Below are 12,218 nucleotides of genomic sequence, written 5' to 3'. Positions count from 1 at the left end.
ATATTTCAAAATTAACTTGATCAAATGCTTCAGAAATGTCAATATAAATAACAATAATCTGTTTGTGCATTAAAGACAAATTAATTGAGTATTACGTTTTTTACTAAAGATAAATTAGTAAATAGTGTAGGAATAACTGATACTTCAAAAATAGGATGATAATTTAGAATTAATAAAGGGTTACCCTTTTTAAAATCTGGGGAAATAAAAATTGTTTTTCACAATTCAGAAAAAATACCAAAAATATTAGATAAAATCGGTATTAAAACGAATCAAAAATTGTAAAGAAAAAAAATTAGTATATATAGTGGTACCATTATTTATATATGCCGTCAATTCGATACATAAAACAGTGCTACACTATTGAGTATGAAATGACGTTTTATCATAAAATTAATTTTAAAAATGTAAAAGAAATGTTCTGTTTTCAAACACTTCACGCTCGGTTGCATATTATAAATGCAGTTAGAATTATATTTCATACCCACTCACACATCCATTTTATTTTAAGCATTTGGTAAATCGGTACTTGTCAATATAACATTTATCATACCTACAGGTATGTATGAACATAGTGATATGCATAAAATCTGAAAATCTAAATTTTTTGACTATTCGGATATTCAAATCCAGATTTAAATCAAATTTTTATTAGGATTTACCGAAGTATCCGGATTTATGGATTTTCATAAAGTATCACATTTTATGTGATACTTTATATGTAAATGATAATTTATAGTATAATAAATTATTTTATTTTTTTGCAATTAAAATTTAATGACAAATTAGTATTATGCTTTATGAATTATAGTATATTTATCATGACTTCAACAGTTTTTGTAATTTATTGTTAGTTACTAAAATAATTTATTATACTGTTGAGTTTATTTTATACCTCTCTATGTCGTACAGTGATATTATGGCTGAATATCTAATTAACTTATCTTAACTGCAAAATCTTAATTAAATTTATATGATTATAAAAATAAGTTATTGGACAGCAAAACTGAATTGAATAATCCGGATATGTCAACCACTAGTATGAATAATTATTTTTAGATAAATGGCATATTGTAATAAATCATTAAATTTATTTTATTCAATCTATCGTTAATTGTTTTTATTGATCCACTCCGCAGTACTTGATGATGAGCATGTTTGAGTTATAGTCGTGAAAATAATTATTATTGTAAGAAAAATAAATCGTAAAATCTTTCGAACTTTTCCAGCACTAAGACAAAAGTAACGAAATTGAAAGTATTGAAAACTATAAGTAACAAATATCACCATACTCGTTAGGCTGAAAATTGTGCATTTTTTAAACCAACACATTGCATAGTACCTACGTATTGTATTACATTAATTACTGTTGTTTATTTTTTGTTGATACGCACGCGTAAATATATTCGTATCAATGCGACGACACAGCGTCGAGTTTAGGATTTAGTGATTTGGGATTTTATGTAGGAGAGCGACGATCATGGGATTTCGTACGACAGTAACGCCGATAAAAATTTACATATTCACACGCTCCACTGTTGATTGTGTATAATGTTATGTGTTTGTATACAGTACCTATTCATATTATGTGATTCAGTTTAAGGGGCCGGGTTTCTCGGTCGTTATTATACTCGAATCCGAGTCGTTAACATAATCATCATGAGCTTACATAAATCTATATCGTTTGTCGATCAGAACGTATGCAGGAAAAAAATCGCAATCGCTTATACTCAGCTGAATATCTATATGATATATTTTACTGTCACAAACACGGTATACGTTGAGATTGTATCAATTTTGTGTCCTATTTTGTTTAATTTTAAAACCTAATGTCAATTGATTAATATCGTCACCCGAAAAGGAAGGAATAAAACAATATTTGTTCCGGAAACGCGAATTAAAAATAAACAAGCTGGTTAGTTAATTAATAAATAGGGTTAAGAGGTACGTTTAAGTTTTTTTTTATTTTAATCACTCGTAGTATATGTATTTTGATGAAGGATCCTAGATTGGGCTCACGAATAACCATGGTTAATATAGTAATAACATTTTTAAAAGTAAAAGTATTTCCGTTTTAATAAGAAATATTTATTTTACAAGCATACCTTAGAGCTAATTTCACATTTTAATAACATTTTTAAACATACATTCATGTACAAACGCTTTGATGCTATTACAATTTGATTTAACTTCTTAGAATCATTAAAGGCAGTTTTATTTAAAATTTAATAAATTACATTGTAATTTGTAAATACAGGATATAATTCTGCCATCATAATGGTGTATTGGGTTGCGATATTAGTCTTAAAATAACAAAAGTGAAGTCATTCATATTCATAAGTTTTGGTCGTTTGAAACGAGAAAACTTTGTCGTCGAGAGTTATTTATTGATTTACGTGAACACCAACGGACATTACGGTCGTAATACAATCGTATTTGTAAGCAAACGAGTTCTTTTGAGTTACATTTGTGTAACATATATTCTATTATACGTATATAGAGTTTACGTTGGGCATAGCCAAACGAAACCTTCCGGCTATGGCCAAATGTAATAATATTCAATACGGCGAATGTAAAAAAAAAGAAAGAACCTATCGAATTTTTCAAAGAGAATATTTGCATACTTATATTATATTTAATGCGGATAATGTACAGAGCGTTTTTCGTCATATTCAAAACATATTATGCGTTATGAATAATAACGACAGCCAACCGACCAATCAGTATTGTGCAGACTACACGACGCGTCTAGGAAGTTTTAAACTTGAAAACCTTCGATTATGTATGCCGAGGGTCATCAATATTATTTTGTGATTTGCATATTATTATTATATGTATATATATATATATATATATAACTGTAGCAGTTATTCGATGTGTATAAACCATGTTTTAAAATTAAAAATAAAAATTCACAATACTTAGATCATGCATAATTCGAATCTTTGTCCCGTTGTCCTCCTGGGGATTCTCTGGAAACACAGCACACCGTGTTTTATTCGTTTCGGATGGGTTCGGTATGATTCGCGATTCCAATAAGTGTCTAGTTACGTCCCTAGTCCTTCGTGTGGTATTCCAGATTTTACGACTCTACGAAAGATAACACGTTCAAAGGCGTGTTTAAGGGTGCAATGAGTGGGGTTTTGTCCGCCCGCGAACGTTGAAGGAAAATCCGGAAAAATAAACAATAGAATGCGCATCGTGCGTGGAACGGTTGAAACGATTGCAATCATTTTTTTTATGTAGATTAAGATACTTATGATATAAATCATTTTTAGCATTTTGTTTATATATATATTATTGATTTCAACTGTAATCTAACAGTCGATACGGTTGTTCGGTTGTACAGGTAAATACTACCTACTTATTTTAATTAATTTTTTTTTTTTTTACTGTCATTTTAAATAATCAAATATTTAATACGTGAATAATTGAATAATTTACAAGTCTGCGTCTCTCGAGGTGAGATCAATAACGACGAAGAAAAGTTGATTTAAATTTACAAAACTACTTACGAACGGTACTTTATCTTGTGTATGTTTTTTTTTTTTTTTTAAAGGACTTTAAAGGACAAATGCGCTTCGTTGGTCTTTATACACATTTGATCAAACATAATTATCGCGTTGACGTTCGAAAGATCGTATTTAACGAGATGTGTTTGGTGCACGGGACTCTCGATGCGAGTCTATACGTTTATGCACAAGGGAAATAATTGAATTCATACGATTTCGCGTCGATCCAATCGGGGCACGCGCGTAAATTCGTTTTTTTTTTCATGCGCTATATATAGGCCGTACATCTGTATCCACGAATCTCATTTACGCGCTCATTTATCATCCGTGAGACGTTATTCATCGCGTAATGTCTCGATCGCGCGTGCATCCTTCCTTTTAAAATAACCGTATCCTCTGTGTACTTTTCGTTCCCGAATCACAATGGACCGAATGTTTTCGTCCGGTACGAAGTGTCACGTGTACTCACGCGAGTGCAGATATCATGTATGCGATTTCACAGCGTGAAACCTTTGACACCGATATACGTACTAACACATTTTGTTTTATTTTTCCGATGTGTGAACATTTACGTGCATTTGAGTTTTGACGATATGACGGAAAAATGACGGAAAAAAGATTAAAACGAAACACAATAGTACGTCACGTAAGACTACAATGTTCGAGTTGAATAGCGAAAGGTATAAATCCGGCTTGGTGTTCGACATGATTTGTATTGGTTAGGGGTGCGCGATCGGTGGGTGATCTCTCACCTCAAACATTGTCTATCCTTGGTGCACAATCAATAATGATCATTATTGATAAGTTACATTTTAGCAATCATGTTATTGATAAATAATTTTCTTTTCAATCGTTTCAAACTTGCCAAGGATTCTGCTACACCACATATACCTAACAACTGTGAAATAGTTTCACGGCTTAATCATAATAATAATTGTATAAAATAATATTAAGAATATTACTTTGTTGTTACTCAATTGTGTAACTAGGAAATCACACACACACACACACATACACAAATGAGCACACTTGTTAACGCGTATTAATGAAATGTTCCTCTACGTTTATTGGTTATTATTATTAACAGTGGACAGGTCCATGTTTCGTCTTGTCCGGTGAAATGTTTGTTCGTTCCCGAAACGACAAGAAACTGCAACGCGTCTGCAGTTGTGCGGAAGCAGAAAAATTATATGGGGAGGAGACGCATAGTGTTCCTCATATACTTATACTCGTAATATACTTACGTGTGTGTTGTATATATGTTACGGCTAACGTTCGAAACATGGCTAAAGTACACACTATCCGGATATTATGCATTCTAGCCACACTGGTTGGATAAAGTAAACAATTAACATTTAAAATCATAGTTTTGTACACATTACCCGGCTAAAGCAACTTTAGCCATTGTGTTACGGCGTATAAGTTAAAAATTAAATATTGATTAACTACATTTGATGCACACGAATCGAAATATTAATGATAATAGCTCCCGCATGCACAGTATCTTCATGGTTAAATTCTGTTTTTAGCATAGAGTAATATTATATTACTCTATGGTTTTTAGACGCTCCTGGCGTGTTGCTCTGTTGCAGTAACCATAGAGCTATCAACTAAAATTAACTTTCGTTAATAGATCTATGGCAGTAACGTTCAGCGGAAGAGACATGTTTCCGTGGGTGACCGACAAATAGCGTATGCCGCTATTATCATCGTACGTAAAAAAAATAAATAAATAATTAAATCACCCAAAAAATAATGACCGTTATTCAGTGAGTTCATAAGTTTGGTTATGTTTCAGTCTAAGTTTAAGTCATCGTCTCAGTGTCACAAAGTTTTATAATTCCACGAATTCTAGTCTTAAGGCGGTGACACTGAAGCATTTATCTTCATTGTGTGTTCAGTGGCCATAGACTTCGTGGAAATGTCATCGGCACCAACTCGTTTTCTATCGTTCGGTCCGTATTCGTGTGCACATGCAAATTTTGTGAACTTCTCGTCCGCTTACAGCCTTTTTTTTTTACATAACCGCGTTTTCGTTTGCTTTTGTGCTGTGTCGGTCTTTTGGTAAGTGTTTATTGGCATTTTGTTTATTATTATATAGTTCCACTTGTTTCGGCGACGATTGTGAATAACGTGTTTTAATTCACTGTCGTCGTCCAGCACTGTAGACTTGCGAAATTCATTGTGAGCAAATGTTGACATACGAGTTCGTGTGCAGGATAATTTTTATACCTTTTTGTTGCATTCATTCGTAAGTGATTACAGACCCCAGTGTTCGACGATTTGATTAAATATCGTAAAAAAAAATGTCCAGGTTAATAAATATTTCTAAATATTTCTGAGACAGACAAATTTTTATTTAAATAAAATAATAGATATTGATCTATTTTTTTTTAATTTTTTTTTTTTATCTAGTTAAATCTCAAAACTATACTTTATATAATAGCAAAAATTGTTAACCATCTATGCGTCCGAGCTGTCTCGTTCAGGCGCCGTATAACATAGGTGACGTGTCGATTTAAAAAGCTGGTAAAGTGGAGTGGAATGTACATGCGTACAGTAAAATACTGCGAAAAGCCAACAAATTACTCGAATCATTAGATATGAAGGCACGTCATCCTTTTTCTGTTTCACGCAAGTATTCCTCAAAACAGTCCATTTTACTGTGATCGATTGAAATTCGAGAGAAGATTCAGTTCGATTCTCGGTCAGGTTTTTTGTAATTTATTTATTTTTTTTCATGCCCATTTTTTTGTTTTTATTATAATAATATCAGACCAATTACATTAATTAAAATATTACCTATTACTTAGTTTTCTCACTAATAGAAGTTTCTCATTAAATTTTGAATGATTAATGTCATTACATCAATGAAGTTTTGTAGAACAACACTTATCAAACATCAAAATAAAAAAAAAAAACGTCGTTTAAACAAAAAATGGCTGTAGTAACACTCGTGAACGAATTCAAGGTGTACACAACGAAAAAAGACAAGATATGAAAGATTAATTGTGCATCATACGACGATAATGGATTAACGACGAAAGCTACGGCTACCGGATACCATAATGATGATAAAGATGCCTCAGTGTCACCATGAAAAGAAGACTTGTGATCTCAGTACCTCATGACTCTTAACTATAAGAACAATTGATAATTGTAAAGAAAACACGAAAAAACAGATATTTCCACGCAATGATTACAGAGCAACTACGTTGCTGGCCAGTCACACACGAAGACACATTGCTGTCGCTGACCAATGTCGTAGCAACTCAATTCACCGCTATCCATCGCATGAAAATGTTAAAAAAAACAACCAATATTAATCATATTGAAAACATATATCGTTTTATATGTGATAAAAAAATGATAATATAGAATATAAAAAAATAAAAAAAATTGCTTTTAAATGACAAAAAATAAAAATAAGAAAATTAAGACACTTAAATTTAAATTATTATGAAATTGAACCTTGTTCATCTTGATCTTGATAGCAATAAGTTTGCCATCCGATGAAAGTATCATAAACATGTTATACCAGTGGTGGATCTACGGAGGTAGTTATGTGAGATAGATCACCCCCACCCCCTCCGTTGGATAAGAGTTAAAAACATTTTATTTGCAACCAATTCAATTTTTGTATACACAATTTAAATAAAAACTATTTTTTTTTTTATTTCGTTTTCATTATTTCGTAACCAAGAAGGATATACTAGTAGGTATACATAAGTATCTTACTTCATATCAGATTACGGATATACTCTTACTTATACTGATATAAGAAATGACTTAGCCCCCTCCCTCAATGTTACAGTTAGTTTTATCGAACCCCTCCCCGTGATCTGCTGATACAATACTTGAATGTTCCCCCGGTGATGTATTGAAAATTAAAATTACAAGGAAAATTTAAATTTCTCTGACAAGTGACAACCACTCGTCATCCACTTACCGATCAAAAAATATCGGTAAATTTGTTTTCAGAAGAACTTTAAACCATAAAATATAATTTATTGTAGCACAATGAATTATAAAAAAAGATAATTTATTCCATAACCAATAGTTGTACATTACACGTATTGATTTACAATAGAAAAACGTTAATCTAGCTTAGCTAGTTGTAAATTTTGTTCGAGTTGATTAGACTCGTCGTCCAATAACCGATCTCTGTGTATCAAAACAATGAATCGCGCTGTAACGCGCAAAAATATCTCTTTTAGGATTTTTAACACTATAATTAACGTTACATTGAAATTCCGACGCTTCCACCATCGCTTTTAACACGCGTTAAATCATATATTTTTACGGAAATCAAACTTAAAAAATACAATTCTTAGACCGATGGATCGTTGTACGAATCGAGCAACTTTTACACGTACAAGATAGGCTATTTCGACGAGCCGGGTTCAATGACGTCATGCATCTTTTTTCAGTTCTTCATTGCTCATTGAACAATGCAAGTAGAAACGGTAAGCCTACACCATTATTCTAAGAACTGAACGTTATTTAAAATTATAAATACTTCTTATTGTTAATATTATTATTTTTTTCGCGTGTTGTGCTAATTTGATATCGCGTCGATTGCTCATGCATTCCGTTGCAATAAATAATTCGTAAACACGTGCACGGGGCAGCGGTGAACGCGCTCGCGAGGGCAAAAGAAAACACAAGGATGACGGCGATATTGGGTCGGACCGATGAGAAGGAAAACTATTATTATCGTGCACGCACGATTGCGAATTAATACGCGAATCGTTTGCTCGACATGGGCTGCGCACAGTGGGATGATTCCAATATTTAGCTGGCCAAAATTCCTGTTTTTAAAACCTACAAAATCGTAAATTTTATTTTTTTATTTTATTATTCTGACACATTTCGCGTAAAAATCGAAATTATTCAATATAAAGGTAAATATTTCTAATCAAACCGCTCTATTTCACTTGATATTCAACTTATTGATCTAAATTTTTAAATTTATCCACAAAATGTTCAAATGAAAAATAGTTAACAATAGAATTTAGAATTCTGTAGGCTTTAAAAATGGGACTTTTGGCCTGCTAAATATGGGAATCATCCCACTGTGCGGCGGCGCACTGTTTAACATAATACGATGATGAATGCTTTGAATCCGAGATAACACTATGACAGATATCGTGTGTGCGATTTCGATTTCAACGAACCTGTATAAATTACTAAAGTATATTATAAACTATATAATTATATATTATAGGTGCCGTGTTGAACGCCGGATTGTGACCGTATTTCTGAATATTTTCATCGACGGTTTTGGCAACTCAGAAATTGAACATTTAATTTCAAAAAAGTTACTTATCATGCACTTCCTTGTCTGGTTAGCATAAAAAAAAAATATGCATTTGAGATAAAAAAAAAAACTCAATTGATTACACAAATAACTGTTAACGAGAGTATCATATTATAATACGGTCCATTAGTAATGTAGGTTACGATTGTTATCTAATAACACAGTATTTGTAATCGAATAATTTTGGGCAGGAAACAAATAAAATATACATTGGTGTTAAAGCGACAAGAATGACTATTTGTTCATTGTGTTTTTATAACCTCATCAAATTACATGTTTATCACAATTCCGCACGATTAAGTTAGGGAAAATCTCGTATCGTTCTGGTGACTGCTGTAATACGACAATAGAAGCGAAAAGTTTATTCTAAGAGTACTTAGAAAACTAATGTTTCTATTAACTAATAAATGTTACGTTACCATGCCAAGCGACCGTAGTTATATCTGATAGTAATAAATCACCGACTCGCTGTAATCACTATAATATAGTCAATAAATAGTAATTTTTACTTAAAATAGTACATCAAGTTCGTTGATAATTAAAAGCAATTCAATTTTATTAATATATAGGACGATTTATCCACCTCGTAACATATTAACACAATATTCTATTTCTATATATACATACTAAACATATATTATATAGAATATATTTTCGTGGAGATTAATCAGTCAAAAATGATATTAAAATATGTTATCGATTAACAACAATGAATGGGTAACGGGGAACTATGTATACATGATAAAAACTCTATTTCCAAGTGATAACTAAACTACATATATATCACCAACGAGTGTTTTAAATATAATGATTTTAGTATTGGTTATAGTACGTAATGTATAATTCAAAATATTTGAAAAATTAAAACCCGAGGAAATAAAACATTTTTTCATCGATAACAAAACCAACGATTAAGCAAAAGCATAAATGTTCGGCTGAAAAAAATTGTTACGGTTTTTTTAAATTTTTTTTTTCGACTCGCGCATTGTTGATATCATGGCAACAATAGTAAATACATTCATCGATAGATTTATAAAAAAAAAAGTAACCAATGTTTCAGCAAAAATGTAATTTTGGGGTGAAAAAATGTGTAGTTTATGTTGTATTTCGGCTTGCAAACCGCACGTGCCAAGTTGATATTAATGATGCAATCGAAGTTTGAAAAAATATTATAATTAGTGCACTCTTATAATAATGCATATTGATTTTTAATATCCATGCATACGTTAAGGTATGATTTATTGAGTACCGAAACTTTTCGTTCAAAAGTTCAACGTACGTATATACATTAAATTTTTATTTTTATGCTCTACATTTTCACGTAAAATTCATACATACTCATTAACGATAGAACTTTGGTACTGGTACAGCGAGATAATTGACTTGATCCGTTTAACTTTTAAAATAATTGATTATTATTTTCCAATAACTTATTAAATAGCATTGTAACTAGATAATTGTCTGTTCAGTGATTGCATGACTTCATCGCTAAACTCCTGGGTGGTCTGTCGCTCAGTTGGTAGCAAGAAATGCTGAACGCAATATAAACCGCACTATAAATTATATTCATTATATGCACAGTACGGATTGGAGCTAATATTTTCAAAAAATACGTAACTCCGAGATCGAATTCTTGAGGTGATATTTTAATATTTTTGGCAATAAAATATTAAATTATTCATTCTTGTTAAAGTAATGATTAGAAATATAATAATAATAATAATAGACCAAAACATAAAATAACCTATTATATAAATCGATCACAATTTTATTATTTCCGACAATATACACCATTAAAATTAAATGATTTTAAATTTTAGGTAAACGTATACATTGATGAGTGTTAGCAGTGATTTAAGAATACATTAATATATTAGTGTAACTTGTATATAATTAAATTCAATTTCTCTTGATCGCTTTCCGTGAGCACACGCCTACTCCCAGATCTGGAACCGAAACAATTGGCGCGTGTTCAGGAGAGAGAGCCGAAGGGGTGCGTACCCTCTCCCAGAGTAAAATTGTTTTGTAAAACCGTTTTTACTGCGTACACTTATACTGTTACCTTGCTCGCCATACGAATATTCGCATTAAATCCCCAATGCTCTCATAAAATATTTCTGGACCGCGTTTGTCGTAATAACGTCTGTAATAATCTCAACGCGTATGCTGACTTATTTATACCGCACGCGTCATAAATTATTATCGCATTCCGCACGTCCGTCACGGGAAAACTTTATGCAGATTTCACCGTTTCGAAATCCAGACGGGAAACGGTCTGCACATTTTATCTTTTCGATATTTACGTTTATCCGCCGAACCGATAGAACGTCAGTAATTATTAAATTATTATTTAACGCACCGACGCCGTTCGTTCCGCGTAAATCCGCGCTCGGATCTATGCATGTAACTCTACTGATGAGGGCCAACATTTTAAGGGTAAAAATAGTTTTTCGGTTCACAAAAATGGTACATTTAACAGATTCAAAATTTAGTCCACAATATTTAACGAAAACGTAATATTAAAAAATTGAATTTACAGAATATTTATAAAAAAAATACTTCGGTATACGCTTTACAGGTCTTGCTCGATCTAGATTCGATAACGATTGGATTTCTTACGCGTTATAACGTATTTGCTATGGATTTTATAAATTATTTTTGATTGAAATGACCATAGGTTGTATATAACAGTCGTATTTTCGGGATCAAAAACTTGTTCAGTCGTCTGTACAGCGCATGCCTATGCCGAATAAGCATCATTTCTTTTTGCCATTCGTTAAAATACAATGTTCAACCGAACCAACGTAGTTCTTCCAAGTTGATCTGAACCGGTCCGGACGAAACGAAAATCTTATAACGACGAAATTCGGGCGAAACGACGGGTCCCGCCCGTGTAAGCATCGTGCGCCGCGGATGTGACTATTCCCCGAGTGCACGACGGCGAAGGTTGGGCGAAGAAACGCATTACATCGTCGCGCCGCCGACCGTAATCGGTTTTTAACGTTTCCGCCGGACTCGCCGTTTCTTTAGTTACAGCATAAATGAACCTAATATACAGAGGAGGGACTAGGAACGTTTTACGCCCGGGGAAAATGTTAAAATTACGCCTTATCATAGACCAATAATCGAATACTCTTCTCGAGCATTTTCTTCTAATAATTAATGTACAATCATACTCATTGAGTTTTAACCTAATATTATCAATATTTAACAAAGTTAAAAATATCAAATTAGTTGTTGATAATTACAAAAATGACACTCTCTAAAATTTTACGCCCGGGGATGAATCCCTGTCTTCCACCAGCTAGTTCCGCCTCTGTTAATACATATACACACATATGTTGTCCGTTTAGTGCAACTTGTCGAACGCAACGGCTGTAACACTT

The sequence above is a fragment of the Sipha flava genome, unplaced genomic scaffold, assembly GCF_003268045.1.
Source record: "Sipha flava isolate LNK unplaced genomic scaffold, YSA_version1 67_pilon_pilon, whole genome shotgun sequence".
NCBI classification, from domain to species: domain Eukaryota; kingdom Metazoa; phylum Arthropoda; class Insecta; order Hemiptera; family Aphididae; genus Sipha; species Sipha flava.
The sequence above is the reverse complement of the archived record's forward strand: the minus strand, read 5'-3'. Positions refer to the sequence as shown.